General features: G+C 57.8%; 1 pseudogene; it reads right to left on the bottom strand.

Annotated features, from left to right (window-relative positions):
- Positions 1 to 1221: 1221 nt before the first annotated feature.
- LOC132210983 (basic proline-rich protein-like) lies at positions 1222 to 3277 on the bottom strand (annotated as a pseudogene).
- Between the last annotated feature and the right edge of the window lie 13088 nt (positions 3278 to 16365).

Here is a 16365-nt window from a genome sequence, read left to right on the forward strand (position 1 = left end):
AAGTGGGTGGGAGTGAAAATGGAGGCGGGGGAAAGGAGGGGGAACATGGGACATCGGGACGGGAACCGGGGGGAGGGGGAACCGGAGTTGGGTGGGTGGAGACGGGGAGGGCGGGGAAGTGGGACTGGAGACGGACTGGTGACAGGGGTGGATGGTGACAGGGGTGGATGGGGACGGGGGCGAAATCGGATGGGGACAGGGTGGAATGGGGACAGGGTAGATAGGGACGTGTGGGTGAGGACTGGGGACAGGGTAGGTGAGGACGGGGACTGGAGACGGGGAGATCGGGGACAGGGGGAAAATGGGGCGGAATTGGCCGGGGGGGGACATGGACGGGGGGCGGGGGGATGGGGAATGGGGACGGGGACAGGGGGAGGGGGTTGGGGGATGGGGACGGGGACAGGGGGAGGGGGTTGGGGGATGGGGACGGGGACAGGGGGAGGGGGTTGGGGGATGGGGACGGGGACTGGGGGAGGGGGTTGGGGATGGGGGACTGGGGGAGGGGGTTGGGGGATGGGGACGGGGACTGGGGGAGGGGGTTGGGGGATGGGGACGGGGACAGGGGGAGGGGGTTGGGGGACGGGGATGGGGACGGGACAGGGGGAGGGGGTTGGGGACGGGGACAGGGGGAGGGGGGTTGGGGGACGGGGACAGGGGGAGGGGGTTGGGGGACGGGACAGGGGGAGGGGGTTGGGGGATGGGGACGGGGGTTGGGGGATGGGGACGGGGACTGGGGAATGGGGACGGGGACGGGACGGTGGGGACAGGGACAGGGAATGGGGTCGGGGACGGTGGGGACGGGGAATGGGGTCAGGGACGGTGGGGACGGGGAATGGGAAAGGGGACAGGGAATGGGGATGGGGAGGCACGGCGGGGATGGGGGGGTGGACGGCAGAGACGGGGACGGGGAATGGAGACAGGGATGGGGGTGTCGGGGACGGAGACGAGGGGGACGGGGACGGGGACGGGGACGGGGACGGGGACGGGGGGACGGGGGACGGGACGGGGACGGGGGACGGGGGGGACGGGGACGGGGACGGGGACGGGGACGGGGACGGGGGGACGGGGGGACGGGACGGGGGGACGGGGGACGGGGACGGGGGACGGGGACGGGGACGGGGGGACGGGGACGGGGACGGGGGGGGGGGACGGGGACGGGGACGGGGGGGGGGACGGGGACGGGGGGGGGGGGACGGGGACGGGGGGGGGGACGGGGACGGGGGGGGGGGACGGGGGGGGGGGGGACGGGGGGGGGGGGACGGGGGGACGGGGGGGGGGGACGGGGGGGGGGACGGGGGGGGGGGGACGGGGGGACGGGGGGGGGGGACGGGGGGGGGGGGACGGGGGGGGGGGGACGCGGGGGACGGGGGGGGGGGACGGGGGGGGGGGACGGGGGGGGGGGACGGGGGGGGGGGGGGGGACGGGGACGGGGGGGACGGGGACGGGGGGGACGGGGGGGGGGGACGGGGGGGACGGGGGGGGGGGACGGGGGGACGGGGGGGGGGGACGGGGGGGGGGGGGGACGGGGGGACGGGGGGGGGGGACGGGGGACGGGGGGGGGGGACGGGGGGGACGGGGGGGAGGGGGGGACGGGGGGGAGGGGGGGACGGGGGGGAGGGGGGGAGGGGGGGACGGGGGAGGGGGGGAGGGGGGGGGGACGGACGGGGGGAGGGGGAGACGGACGGGGGGGGAGGGGGGGGGGGACGGGGGGGGGGGACGGGGGGGGGGGAGGGGGGGGGGACGGGGGGGGGGGAGGGGGGAGACGGGGGGGGGGGGAGGGGGGGAGACGGGGGGGGGGGGAGGGGGGGAGACGGGGGGGGGGGGAGGGGGGGAGACGGGGGGGGGAGGGGGGGGACGGGGGGGGGGAGGGGGGGGACGGGGGGGGGGGACGGGGGACGGACGGGGGGGGGGGACAGGGGGGGGGAGGGGGGGGACAGGGGGGGGAGGGGACGGGGGGGGGGGGACGGGGGGGGGGGGACGGGGGGGGGGGGGACGGGGGACGGACGGGGGGGGGGGACAGGGGGGGGAGGGGGGAGACAGGGGGGGGAGGGGACGGGGGGGGGGGGAGGGGAGGGGAGGGGGGGGAGGGGAGGGGAGGGGAGGGGAGGGGAGGGGGGGGAGGGAGGGGAGGGGAGGGGGGGGGAGGGGAGGGGGGGGAGGGGAGGGGGGGGAGGAGGGGAGGGGGGGGAGGGGAGGGGGGGGAGGAGGGGACGGGGGGGGGGACGGGGGGGACGGGGGGGAGGGGGGGACGGGGGGGACGGGGGGGAGGGGGGGACGGGGGGGAGGGGGGGACGGGGGGGAGGGGGGGAGGGGGGGGGGGGAGGGGGGGAGGGGGGGGAGGGGGGGGGGACGGACGGGGGAGGGGGACGGGGGGGGGGGGGACGGACGGGGGGGAGGGGGGGAGGGGGGGGAGGGGGGGGGGACGGACGGGGGAGGGGGACGGGGGGGGGGGGGGGGACGGGGGGGGAGGGGGGGGGGGACGGGGGAGGGGGACGGGGGGGGGGGGGGACGGACGGGGGGGGAGGGGGGGGGGGACGGGGGGGGGACGGGGGGGGGGGAGGGGGGGGGAGACGGGGGGGGGGGGAGGGGGGGGAGACGGGGGGGGGAGGGGGGGGGAGACGGGGGGGGGGGAGGGGGGGGGAGACGGGGGGGGGGGGAGGGGGGGGGGAGACGGGGGGGGGGGAGGGGGGAGGGGGGGGGAGACGGGGGGGGGGGGAGGGGGGGGAGACGGGGGGGGGGAGGGGGGGGGAGACGGGGGGGGGGGGGAGGGGGGGGAGACGGGGGGGGGGGAGGGGGGGGAGACGGGGGGGGGGGGAGAGACGGGGGGGGGGGGGAGGGGGGAGACGGGGGGGGGGGGAGGGGGGGGGACGGGGGGGGGGACGGGGGGGGGGGGGGACGGGGGGGAGGGGGGGGACGGGGGACGGGGACGGGGGGGGGGGGACGGGGGACGGACGGGGGGGGGGGGGGACAGGGGGGGGAGGGGGGGGACAGGGGGGGGAGGGGACGGGGGGGGGGGAGGGGGGGGGAGGGGAGGGGAGGGGGGGGAGGGGGGGGGACAGGGGGGGAGGGGACGGGGGGGGGGGGAGGGGGGGGGAGGGGAGGGGAGGGGGGAGGGGAGGGGAGGGGAGGGGAGGGAGGGGGAGGGGAGGGGGGGGAGGGGAGGGGGGGGAGGAGGGGAGGGGGGGAGGGGAGGGGGGGGGAGGAGGGGAGGGGGGGGAGGGGAGGGGGGACGGGGACGGGAGGGGGGGAGGGGGGGAGGGGGGAGCGGGGAGGGGGGAGGGGGGGGAGGGGGGAGGGGGGAGGGGGGGAGCGGGGAGGGGGGGAGGGGGGGGGAGGGGGGACGGGGACGGGGAGGGGGGGACGGGGAGGGGGGACGGGGAGGGGGGGACGGGGACGGGACGGGGACGGGGAGGGGGGAGGGGGGGACGGGGAGGGGGGAGGGGGGGACGGGGACGGGGAGGGGGGAGGGGGGGACGGGGACGGGGAGGGGGGAGGGGGGGACGGGGAGGGGGGAGGGGGGACGGGGACGGGGGGACGGGGAGACGGGGACGGGGAGACGGGGGACGGGGAGACGGGGAGGGGGGGACTGGGACGGGGAGGGGGGGCGGGGAGGGGGGGACTGGAGGGGGGGCGGGAGGGGGGGACTGGGACGGGGAGGGGGGGGCGGGGAGGGGGGGACTGGGACGGGGAGGGGGGGGCGGGGAGGGGGGGACTGGGACGGGGGAGGGGGGGACGGGGAGGGGGGGACGGGGACGGGGAGGGGGGGACGGGGACGGGGAGGGGGGACGGGGAGGGGGGACGGGGACGGGGAGGGGGGGACGGGGACGGGGAGGGGGGGACGGGGAGGGGGGGACGGGGAGGGGGGGACGGGGAGGGGGGGGACGGGGAGGGGGGGACGGGGACGGGGAGGCGGGACCGGGGACGGGGAGGGGGGGGACGGGGAGGGGGGGACGGGGAGGGGGGGACGGGGACGGGGGGGGGAGGGGGGGACGGGGGGGGGAGGGGGGGACGGGGGGGGGGGAGGGGGGGACGGGGGGGAGGGGGGACGGGGGGGGGGACGGGGAGGGGGGGGGACGAGGGGGGGACGGGGACGAGGGGGGGACGGGGACGGGGTAGATAGGGACGTGTGGGTGAGGACTGGGGATGGGGTGAATGGGGACTGGAGACAGGGAGATGGGAGATGGGGGACGGTGGGGAGATGGGGGATGGGGGGGAGATGGGAATGGGGTGGAGATGGGGGACGAGGGGGGAGATGGGAGATGGGAGAGGGAGGGAGATGGGAAGAGGGAGGGAGATGGGGGTCTGGGTGGAAATGAAGGACAAGGGGGAGGAAATGGGGGATAGTAGGGAGGGAGATGGGGACGGGGGTGAGAGATGGGGGATGCGGGGGCAGATGGGGATGGGGCAATCGGTGGGGGTACAGTGGTGAGTGAAGACAGGGGAGAATGGGGACTGGAGACGGGGGTGGGGGACAGTTATGGGTGGTGGGGGGGGGGACAGGGGAAATGAGGGTGGACGGGGACGGGGTGAAATGGGGACGGGGGCGAAATGGGGATGGGGACGGGGGGAATGGGGACAGGGGACCGGGGGAATGGGAACGGGGGAATGGGGACGGGGGAATGGGGACGGGGGAATGGGGACGGGGGAATGGGGACAGGGGACGGGGGGGGGGGAATGGGGACAGGGGACGGGGGGGGGGAATGGGGACAGGGGACGGGGGGGGAAATGGGGACGTGTGGGTGGGGCTGGGGATGGGGTAGATGAGGATGGGGACTGGAGACGGGGACAGGGCTAAATAAATGGGGTGGAATGGGGACGGGGACGGCGGAGAGTGGGGGATGGGGACAGGGGGCATGGGGGACTGGGGATAAGGGTAGATGGGGATAAGGGTAGATGGGGACGGGGGTGAGGGGTGAGATGGGGACGGGGGTGAGGGGTGAGATGGGGACGGGGGTGAGGGGTGAGATGGGGACGGGGGGAGATGGAGGACAGGGTGGAAGGAGATCGGGGAGGGAGATGGGGAATGGTGGGGAGGGAGATGGGGGGTTGGGGAAATGGGGACGGGGGTGAGCTGGGGACAGGGGGTGATGGAGAATGGTGGGCAGGGAGATGGGGGATGCGGGGGGAGATGGGAACGGGGAAACGGGCGGGGAATGGGGACTGGAGACGGTGGGAGTACAGTGGTGGGTGGAGATGGGGGGACAGTGGTGGTTGGATTGGGGGGGCGAAATGGGGACTGGAGACAGGGGTGGGGACAGGAAGAAATGGGGGTGGATGGCGACGGAGACAGGGGAGAAATGGGGACGGGGAGGGGTAGGGGACAGGAAATGGGGATGGGGAATAGGAGACGGGGGGGTAAATGTGGATGGGGGAAATGAGGACGGGGATAAATGGGGGGATGGGGGTAATGGGGACACGGAGGGATGGGGATGTGGGGGGGAATGGGGATGGGGAAATGGGGTTGGTGGGACGGGGTAATGGGGGCAGGGTGGTTGGTCATGGGGACGGTGGGGAATGGGGACAGGAAGGAAATGGGGATGGGGATGGGGAAGAAGATGGGGACTGGGACAAGGGGTTGATGGGGACAGCAGGGGGATGGAGGGACGGGAACGAAGGCAGGGACATGAGGATGGGGGGGCAGGTTCGGGGGACGTGAGGATGGGGACGGGCGACAGAAAGATGGGGTTGGAGGGAGCAAGGGCGGAAATGAGGATGAGAGGGGCAGCGAGGGGGAAAATAGGGACCGGGAGAGGCGTGAAGACGGGGAAGTGGGAGGGAGAAAATGGGGATGGGAAAGTGAGGGGGGAATGGTGGGAAAGATGGGGGGAGGGAAAGATGGGGAGGGCTGAAGGGAGAGGGGCAAGATGGGGATGGAGGGAAGAAGGGGGAGGGAGAGGGGAAAGATGGGAAGGGAGGGGAAAGATGGGGAGGGGGTAAAAGGCGGGGATTGGGGAAGATGGGGAGAAGGGGAAGGGAGGAAAGATGGGGGTGGGAAGAGAGGAGTGAAAGGGGGAAAGATGGGGGGGATGGTGGAGAGGAGGAAAGGGGGAAAAGATGAGGACAGGTAAGGGGGGAAAAGATGGGGAGAGGGGAAGGATGGGGCAGGAGCAAAAGATGGGGATGGGGGGGAGGGAGGGGGAAAGATGAAGATGGGGAGAGGGGAAGGGGGAAAAGATGAGGAGTGGGGAAAAGATGAGGGGGAGTGGGGCAAGATGGGGTGGGGGAAAGGGGGAAGGTGGGGAGGGGGGAAAAGATGGGGAGGGGGGAGGGGGAAAGATGGGGATGGGAAAAGGTGGGGAAATTGGGATGGAGAAGGGGGGAAAGGTGGTGAGGGGCAAAGGGGAGAAAGATGGGGGAAAGGGGGGAAAGATGGGGAGGGAAGAGGGGGGAAGGGAGATGGGGTGGGGGTGATGAGGGGGAAAAGATGGGGAGGGGAGAGGAGGGAAAAGGGAGATGGGGAGGGGGGACGATGGGGATGGGGAAGGGGGAAAGATGAGGAGGGGGAGAAGATGGGGAGGGGGGAAGTGGGGAGGGAGGGGAAGATGGGGAGGGGGGAAGGGGGGAGGGAGGGAAAGATGGAGAGGGGTGAAGGGAGGGGAACGGTGGGGAAGATGGAGAGGGGGAAAAGATGTTGAGGGGAGGGAGTGAAGGGGGGAAGGATGGGGTGGGGGGAATACATTGGAAGGGGGAAGGGGGAAAAGATGGGGAGGGGAGGGAGTGAAGGGGGGAAGGATGGGGTGGGGGGAATACATTGGAAGGGGGAAGGGGGAAAAGATGGGGAGGGGGGAGAGAGGGGATAAGGGGGAAAGATGGGAAGGGGAAACATGGAGAGGGAGAAGGGAGGGAAAGATGGGGAAGGGGAAGGGAGGGAAAGATGAGGAGGGGGAAGGGAAGGGGGAAAGAGGGAGGGAGGAGGGAGGAAGATGAGGAGGGGGAGAACGGGGAGAAGAGGGGTTGGTGGAAGGAGGGAGGGATGGGGAGAAGGGAGGGGGAAGAGAAAGGGTGGGAGGAAGGAAGGAAGGGAGGGATGGGGGAGTAAAGGAGGAAGGCAGGGCAGAAGGAGGAGGCTTAGGGAGGGGAAGGGGGAAGGAGGAGGGAAGAGGTGTTAGGGAGGGAACGGAGGGGTGGGGAAGGGAGGAGGGATAGGGAGGGAGTGAGGGGGGGTGGGGATGGGGTTAGGCAGGGAGGGGGATGGAGATAGGGAGTGGGGGTAGGGGAGGAAGGGGGAAGTGGAGTGGGGGGAAAGGGGGGATGTGAGGAAAGTGAGAGGGGGGAAAGGGGAGAAAGGAGGGAAAATGGGATAAGGGGGGAGATGAAAGGGAAAAAGTGGGAAAAGGGGTGAAAGGGAAAGTGGGGAAAAGGGGGCAGAGGGGAAAGGAGTAAAAGGGAGGGGGAAAAGAGAAAGGAGTAAAGGAGGAGGGGGTGAGGGAGATAGAGGGAAAAGAGGGACGACTGGGAGACAGGATTGGGGAGGGGTGAGAGAGGGGAAGGGAGGGGAGACACGTAGCAATATAAGCACAGGGACAGGGTGCTGGAGAAGGGGAGGTTGAGAGGGGGAAGAATGAGGGGGTGGGAGATAGGAAAGAAGAGGAATGGGAGAGGAGTGGCATGAGAGAGGACTTGGAATGGGAGAGGGTAGAGTGGGAAGAGAGGGAGGAGGAAGGTGTGAAAGAGTGGCAAATGTGGGAGAGAGGAAGAACGTGGCATGAAGGAGGATGTGTTGGGGAGGGGAGGCATGGCTGGGAAGTGAAGAGAGATGGAAGAAGGGAGGTGGAAAGGGAAGGATCTAAGGAGTGGGTGAGAAGATGGATGAGGTGAGAAAGCGGGGGGCAGGGTACACTGACAAAGCGAGGGGAAAAAAGAGCATAGCAGTGAACACAAGAAGGTGTGGGGAGGCAGGAGAGGAAGGAAAGGAGCTCAGAGAACAAAGGTGTGGGAGAGAAACAGAAAATAGCTGAAGTTTGCCATTTCTGTGTTTACCTTGTCTAGTCCCATTAGAATTTGTGGCTTTATAGGAAGTGGAAGGGGTAATAAGGGAGGATGTCTCTACTCCCCACCATGAGGAAGTCAGCAAGGAGGCACAGATGATGCATTGGTAGAAGGAGGAGGGAAGAGTTGATGGAGAAGAGAATGGGTGGGTGTGGTTAGAATGAATGGTAACTGGAGGGGAAGGTTGAAGGAAGAGATGGCGGGGATGAGGAAAGGGAAGGCAGAGGATGGAGTGGAGGAGAGTCGCAGGAGTAGGTCAGGTGGTGATAGGGAGGGAGGGCAGGTGAGAGACTGAGTGGAGGTGGTGGGAGGCAACCGAATGGAGAAAGGAAATGAATGGGGAGGGTGAGAGGAAAAGAAGGATGATAAGAGGAAAGAAGGGAGAGGGTGAGATGGAAGGTGGTGGAAGGGAAGAGGTGAGGAGAGAGTGGAGAAAGAAGGGTGAAGGTCAAAAGGGAGAGTGTGAGGGAAGGGAGTTGAGGGAGCACAGTGAAATGGAGAGAGAAGCTTAGAAAGAAGGTTTTAGTGGGAAGAGAGAGTAGGGGAGAAGAGGCAGGATGTGGGTGGAGTGTGAGACGGGAGGTCAAGGGAGTAGAGACAATAAGGGACTGAATAAAGGATGATGAAAATGTGAGGGTGCCTGTCAAGTTGGTGAGCAGTTAAAAGGGAAGAGGTACAAGTAAGAAGGGAGAGCACAGGGGTGGCAGTGGGGGTAGAAGTGCAGTGAGCAAAGGGGATTGAAGGATGCATAAAAATAGATCTGTAGCTGGCCTCACATTTCGTGACAAAGACATCTATGAGCTCCACGTATTTGCTGGAGGCAAGATTGGAAGAAGCAGAATAAAAGACTTTCAGGTAACAACTGGTAGTGAAAGAAAGAAGACTGCAATCATCTTTTGATTGAAGGGTGGAGTAGAGAAAAACTTTGGTAGATACAGCAGGGTTCAATAGTGCACGATGTGATCCAGCAATCAAGTAGTGTATACTTAATGTGAAATTCCTCTTTGACTTAATAAAACAAAGATGGGGAATGTGCTGAGGCTAAAAGGTTTGCAAAATAAATTGTCTTCATGGTATGGGATTTGCCTGAAGTAGGATATCTGCACCTGATATGGAAATGCACATTTTGGCTCCCATAAGAACTAAATGTGGGTAATAAGAGTATTGATGATGCAAGAGATATTTATTATAGCTCCTGACTTTTATATTCATAAGCACTTCAGCTGTCAGAGATAATATTAAACTATTCAATTACAAAGAGCACTTTCACCAACCTGTCATTGCTTCAAGTGAGCAAAGTGTGGGGCTGGATGAACGCAGCAGGCCAAGCAGCATCTTAGGAGCACAAAAGCTGATGTTTTGGGCCTAGACCCTTCATCAGAAAAAGCTTTTGTATTCCTACAATGCTGCTTGGCCTGCTGTGTTCATCCAGCCCTACACTTTGCCATCTTGGATTCTCCAGCATTTGCAGTTCCCATTAACTCTGATTGCTTCAAGTGAACCCAGTTAAGATGGAATATAAGAACTTTCTACCTTCAGCTTGTATGTTATGACACAATATCATCAGCATGTCTCTTTAAGCTATACAGTTTATTATCGATTAAGACATATCACAACAGAAATAGTCAGGGCTTCAATGGAGACATGGCCATTGGGGTGTGTGTGACTAGTCAGAGGAATAGCTGCTAGAATATCCTCTAGAATTGAGGACCAAAGGCAAAACAGCTAGCAGTCTGAAAAAGAAATGGAAGACTTGTATCAATATAGCATGCTCACAACCTCAGAATTGCGGGAAACCAAGTGGAGGCTTGGGGGCCACTTTGCAGAACACCTCCACTCGGTTCGCAATAAACAACTGCACCTCCCAGTCCTGAACCATTTTAACTCCCCCAATTTCTATTTTTTCAAAATTCTTGTTTGGAGGATTATGGGCAGTGGTTCATTTGAGTATCTGTGGAGGGACTTGGACTGGTTTCTTCTTCAAGACTCACTGAAAGGCCATTTTGGACAAACTGGGATTTTAAAAAAAACACTTCTTGTATATCATACAGCTTAAGCTGTTTGAACCCATTTACCAGGGAACCATCTTACTGGGTTTGGATTTTAACTGGGTCAGAATGTTCTGAGGGAAGTATTCTACCCAATTAAGACTTTGCTTTCTGAGAAACTCTCCGAGTGAGCTCAGTGAGACAACTAAAAACCTGAAAAGCATCTGAAAGAGTTATTCTTGACAATACTTGTGCAAACTACACCTGCAAAAGTTCCAGAGACAAGTGCCTGTATTTGGTGACACCATGTTTTTCATGCACGATGCTAACTAAAAGCTTTTGTCAACATTTTATATTTGATCCTTTTGCTGAAAAAGAATTAGCAATTACTGGCCAAAGTGTTTTCTCTTCCAAATTCAATTTCTCCAGAGATTTTCTTTCCTCTCTACTTGGTGTGCATGGGTGCATGCATGCTTTGGGTATTTAGAGGGATAATGTTTAGACTTATATATTTGAATCTGTGTGCCAATCAGCTTGTCTTGTCTTATAATAAATTAATCATATTTTGTTAATTGAAGAAACCTAGTAGATAGATTGCTTTATTTTGAATGTAATAAGGAGAAGGTAAACCATTGACCATAACAGTAACTGGGTAAATGATTTAGTTATAAGTTTGGACCAGTTGGGATTAGAGAAAGACAGTGCAGTCGTCCAACCTTAGTTGTACAATAGCTGTAGCTATCCTGGCGCCAGCTTATCTGCTGCCGAAACAATGATCCAAGTTTATGTTGCCTCCCATATTCTAAAGTTCTTCTGGTCAGCCTTCCACCATCCATGTTCTGTATATGAAATTATTGAGAATTCTGATGCCTGTACTCTAATCCACCAAGTTCTTCCATTACCCTGTGTCCACAGACATAGGCTGAATTATGGTTCAGTGATATAGCTTTTTCAAAAATAATCGCATTCAAATTCCTCCAAGTCTTCAGCCACATTTCTGCAACCTTCCCAAGCACCAAAATCCCTTGTAAAATTTGCAGTCTTTAAACTCTGTGCTCCTGCATAGTCCTCAGCACCTTTGCTTCTGGTGAAAGGTCACTGGATTTGAAACATTAATTCTGTTTCTCTCTCTACAAAAAGCTTCCAGATCTGCTAAGTTTCTCCAGCACTTTCCGCCTTTGCTTCACCTCTGGCTGCCTTTAGCCGAACCTAGAATCTGGAATTAGTTTCCTCGATTTATCTATCGTTCAATACTCACAAAAGGCTTCTTAATACCATTTTGTTGGCCAAGCTTGTAGTCACATGTCCCAATATTTCCTTTCTGTTGTCAATATTGGTCTAGAATATTCCCGTAAAGTACCTTTATGTGTCTTAATACATTAAAGGTACTTTGTCACTGCAAGTTGATTGATTTTATATCAGATTTTATATCAATATTTCCACCATTGTCTCCCAGCACTCTGACCCATGTCATGTCTTGAAACATACTAGTGGAGAAGGAAGAAAGAATAAAATGTTCTCCAGATGTGCTATGATAAAATGTAACTATACAAGAAACACAAACTGAATAAAAGTTACTCCAAAACATTATTGTTGCTTTCTAAAATAGAAGTTAGCAACAGATCACAGAGAAAAGTTTATATTTAAAATGTGCCTTGAAAATCAAATTAAAAATTACCAATAAAATAACCTTCAAAATTTTGTAGAAATATATAGCAGATGAGTTCCATTCAATTAAGCATATTTTTTCAAATCCAAGGCAGAATGAAAGATAAACTAATATTTATGATGTACAATTTTGATATATCTAGCTTGCAGTTTTCCAGAGCCCATTCTGTTCCGTTCAAAGAGTTGAGATGAGCTGGATTTAAAGTGTTACTATAGTTGCTATTGACACTTTTCTGCAATTTGTCAAAAAGAAAGATGAAATCCTTGTGATTTTAAAAGTGTTGAGCACATTTTGTGAAGGTTTTCCTTCTACGTTTGTTGAGAAGTGGAAAACCCACTTAACTGAGTTCAGTGGAATAACTATTACTATGCAATGGTCGTATGCTTCACAATCTATTTTGTTTGTGTCTCAATTGGACTTTCGGCTAAGATGTGGAATGTAATTATGTCTCTGCCATGAAAGAAGAATAATTTTGAAACTTGCTAGGAAATTCAAAGCTACTAGTTTTGGCTATGGGTAAATGTCTAGGGTCAAAATGAAATTAGGGAACTCTTAGAAACTCATCAGCTAATTAGTGGCAGTCAGTATGCATTTGCAGTGTACAAATGCCTGTACAATATCAGATTAAAATACAGGCTATTAAAGGAACGTGGCCTCAAATTTTTTTACTAGTTAAAAGGCAGAAAGTGAGGAGTAGGGGTAAATGATTTATTTTTCAGATTGTCCAATGGCATTAACCATCACTTTCAGGCTTGTGCATCTGAAGGCAGCCTTTCCATATCTTCCATCCATTCTGCAGATCTTTGTTCCTTCATATTGTGTTGTATGCTGCAATCATTGCTGGCTTTGTGAGTCCTGCCAGTGTTCTTTCAAATAGTGTTCTTCTTTGCTTAGATAGTTGTATGATCCAGCCCACCCTCCATGCCAGGGTGGGCTGGATCATACAACTATCTAAGCAAAGAAGAACACTATTTGAAAGAACACTGACAGGGAACCTAGAAGCGAGATGATAATTATATTGTGTTGGGGAAGATTAAGGTCCATAACATAATAAATTGAGTTCCTGATCTGAAAATGATCTGCCAATCTGACAACAAATAAGTTTACAAGATTTTACCCACTGTTTGCACTGATTGGTAAAACTGTTGAAGGAAAATAGACTCAAAAATAAAAGGAACTGGAGCAGAAATTAGTTTTACTCACTGAAGTTAACTATCATGTCTTGTTGTGAATTCCCTGCTCGTATATAAATTTTAGGTTTGGAAATTGAAGTTTAAGTGTAAAAAATAGGATATATGCAGTTGGAGCATACTTAGTACATTTACATCTATTTCACTTAAAAGGCTGGGGTAGTCTTGCGTTAAATGGTTAACCACTAGAAAGGTAAGATCAAAATGTCCATCACCAGGCAGGGCAGGTTGAAACAGCAGGGTTTGACCAGAAGCACAGAAGCCTTTAAAATACAGTGCAGGGATGCTGGTCTTTCAGCAGATATCTAGTAAGTGACAAGCAGATCTGTGAATGGTGCTTGGTAAGATGGGGCTAGAATTGGGCAAAGAAGCATCCTAGCAGCAATGGGATAATGAGGCAAGAGATCTCACTAGGTCTCACCCGAAGGAATCCTCCAAATACTTGACAAAAATGGCACTTAGCCAAGAAAATGTAAGATTCAGCCCATGATGTCGACACTGCTTGCAATGAGAATCGAGAGAGATTGTTTGTTTTGTGAGTTAATACTAGTTAAAATCATTTAATGAACTCTGAAAGGCTATAAGGGGAGTCAGGAGGTGAGTTACTTGCTGCAGAATTCACAAGCACTGAAGTGCTCTTGTAGCCACAGCATTTATAAGACAGGTCCAATTTAGAAATATATCTTAATTCCAACAACAATCCTGCCACTTATGAATTCTGATTTAAAAACCTCATGGTCATAGTTTTCCATTTATAGAGAGCATTAATTAAATTATCTATGAATTTTCCTGGATATTTGCTAGAGTCAGGGAGGGTCCCAGAGGACTGGAAAATCGCTAACGTGACACCCCTGTTTAAAAAGGGAGTAAGGCAAAAGACTGAAAATTATAGGCTGATGAGCGTAACCTCGGTCGTGGGTAAGATTTCGGAGTCCATTGTGAAGGTTGAGATTTCTGATTACTTGGAAATGCATGGTAAAATAGGGTAAAGTCAGCATAGTTTCATCAAAGGAGGTCATGCCTGACAAAGCTGTTAGAATTCTTTTGAGGAAATAACAAGCAGGTTAGACCGAGGAGAGCCGATAGATGTTATCTACCTGGATTTCAAGAATGCCTTTGACAAGGTGCCACACAGGAGGCTGCTGAGTAATTAAGGGCCCATGGTGTTAGAGGCAAGGTTTTGGCATGGATAGAAGTTTGGCTATCTGGCAAAAAGCAGACAGTAGGGTTAAAAGGGTCTTTCCCAAGATGGCAGCCAAGGACGAGTGGTGTTCCACAAGGGTTAGTGTTGGGACCACAAATTTTCATTTTCATTTTATACATTAATGATCTAGATGAAGGAACTGAGGACATTCTGGCTATGTTTGCAGACAATACAAAGATTGGTAGAGGGTCAAATAGTATTGGGGAGGCAGGGAGGCCGCAGAAGGATTTGGACAAGTTACAAGAGTGTTCAAAGATGTGACAGATGGAGTACAACATGGGAAAGTGTGAGGTCATGCACTTTGTAAAAAGAATAGACGTATGAGAGATAATGTGAACTGCAGATGCTGGAGAATCCAAGATAACAAAGTGTGAAGCTGGATGAACACAGCAGCCCAAGCAGCATCCCAGGAGCACACAAGCTGACATTTCGGGCCTAGACCCTTCATCAGAGAGGGGGATGGGGACAGGGTTCTGAATTAAGTAGGGAGGGAGGGGAAGGCAGACCGAAGGTGGATAGAGGAGAAGATAGGTGGAGAGGAGAGTACAGGTGCGGAGGTGGGGAGGAGATAGGTCAGTCTGGGGAGGACGGACAGGTCAAGGAGGCGGGATGAGGTTAGTAGGTAGGAAATGGAGGTGCGGCTTGAGGTGGGAGGGGATAGGTGAGAGGAAGAACAGGTTAGGGAGGCGGGGATGAGCTGGGCTGGTTTTGGGAAGCAGTGGAGGGAGGGGAGATTTTGAAGCTTGTGAAGTCCACATTGACACCATGGACGTCCACTCCCTATACACCTGCATTCCTCAGGCAGATGGCCTCAAGGACCTCCGCTTCTCCCTGAAGGCCCGACCAGTCCCCCTCCACCGACACCCTCATCCACCTAGCTGAACTCGTCCTCGCCCTCAACAACTTTTTCTCGATTCCTCCCACTTCCTATAGACAAAGGGGGTGGCCATAGGCCACGCTATGCCTGCCTCTTTGTAGGTTACGTGGAACAGTCCCTCTTCCACACCTACACTGGCCCCAAACCCCACCTCTTCCTCCATTACATTGATGACTGTATCAGCGCCGCCTCTTGCTCCCAAGAGGAGCTCGAACAGTTCATCCACTTCACCAACACCTTCCACCCCAACCTCAAGTTCATCTGGGCCATCTCCAACATATCCCTCACCTTCCTGGACCTCTCTGTCTCCATCTCTGGCAACCAGCTAGAAATTGATGTCCATTTCAAGCCCACTGACTCCCACAGCTCCCTAGAATACACCTCCTCCCACCCACCGTCCTGCAAAAATTCCATCCCCTATTCCCAATTCGTTTGCCTCCACCGCATCTGCTCCCATGATGAGGCATTCCACTCCCGCACATCCCAGATGTCCGTGTTCTTCAAAGACCGCAACTTCCCCCCCACATTGGTTGAGAACGCCCTCAACCGTGTCTCCCGCATTTCCCGCAACACATCCCTCACACCCCGCCTCCACAATAACCGCTCTAAGAGAATCCTCCTCGTCCTCACATACCACCCCAACAACTTCTGGATACAATGCATCATCCTCTGACACTTCCGCCATCTACAATCCGACCCCACCACCCAAGACATTTGTCCATCCCCACCCTTGTCTGCCTTCCGGAGAGACCACTCTCTCCGTGACTCCCTTGTCCGCTCCACACTCCCCTCCAACCCCACCACACCCGGCACCTTCCTCTGCAACCGCAGGAAGTGCTACACTCGCCCCCACACCTCCTTCCTCACCCCCATCCCAGGCCCCAAGGTGACTTTCCATATTAAGCAAATGTTCACCTGCACATCTGCCAATGTGGTATACTGTATCCACTGTACACATTGTGGCTTCCTCTACATTGGGGAAACCAAGCGGAGGCTTGGAGACCGCTTTGCAGAACACCTCCGTTCGGTTCACAATAAACAACTGCACCTCCGAGTCGCGAATCATTTTAACTCCCCCTCCCATTCCTTAGACAACATGTCCATCCTGGGCCTCCTGCAGTGCCACAATTATGCCACCCGAAGGTGGCAGGAACAGCAACTCCTATTCCGCTTGGGAACCCTGCAGCCCAATGGTATCAATGTGGACTTTACAAGCTTCAAAATCTCCCCTTCCCCCACTGCATCCGAAAACCAGCCCAGCTCGTCCCCTTCCCCCATTGCTTCCCAAAACCAGCCCAGCTCGTCCCTGCCTCCCTAACCTGTTCTTCCTCTCACCTATCCCCTCCTCCCACCTCAAGCCGCACTTCCATTTCCCACCTACTAACCTCATCCCGCCTCCTTGACCTGTCTGTCCTCCCCGGACTATACTCTCCTCTCTACCTATCTTC

Source organism: Stegostoma tigrinum, chromosome 26 (assembly GCF_030684315.1).
Source record: "Stegostoma tigrinum isolate sSteTig4 chromosome 26, sSteTig4.hap1, whole genome shotgun sequence".
NCBI classification, from domain to species: Eukaryota; Metazoa; Chordata; class Chondrichthyes; order Orectolobiformes; family Stegostomatidae; genus Stegostoma; species Stegostoma tigrinum.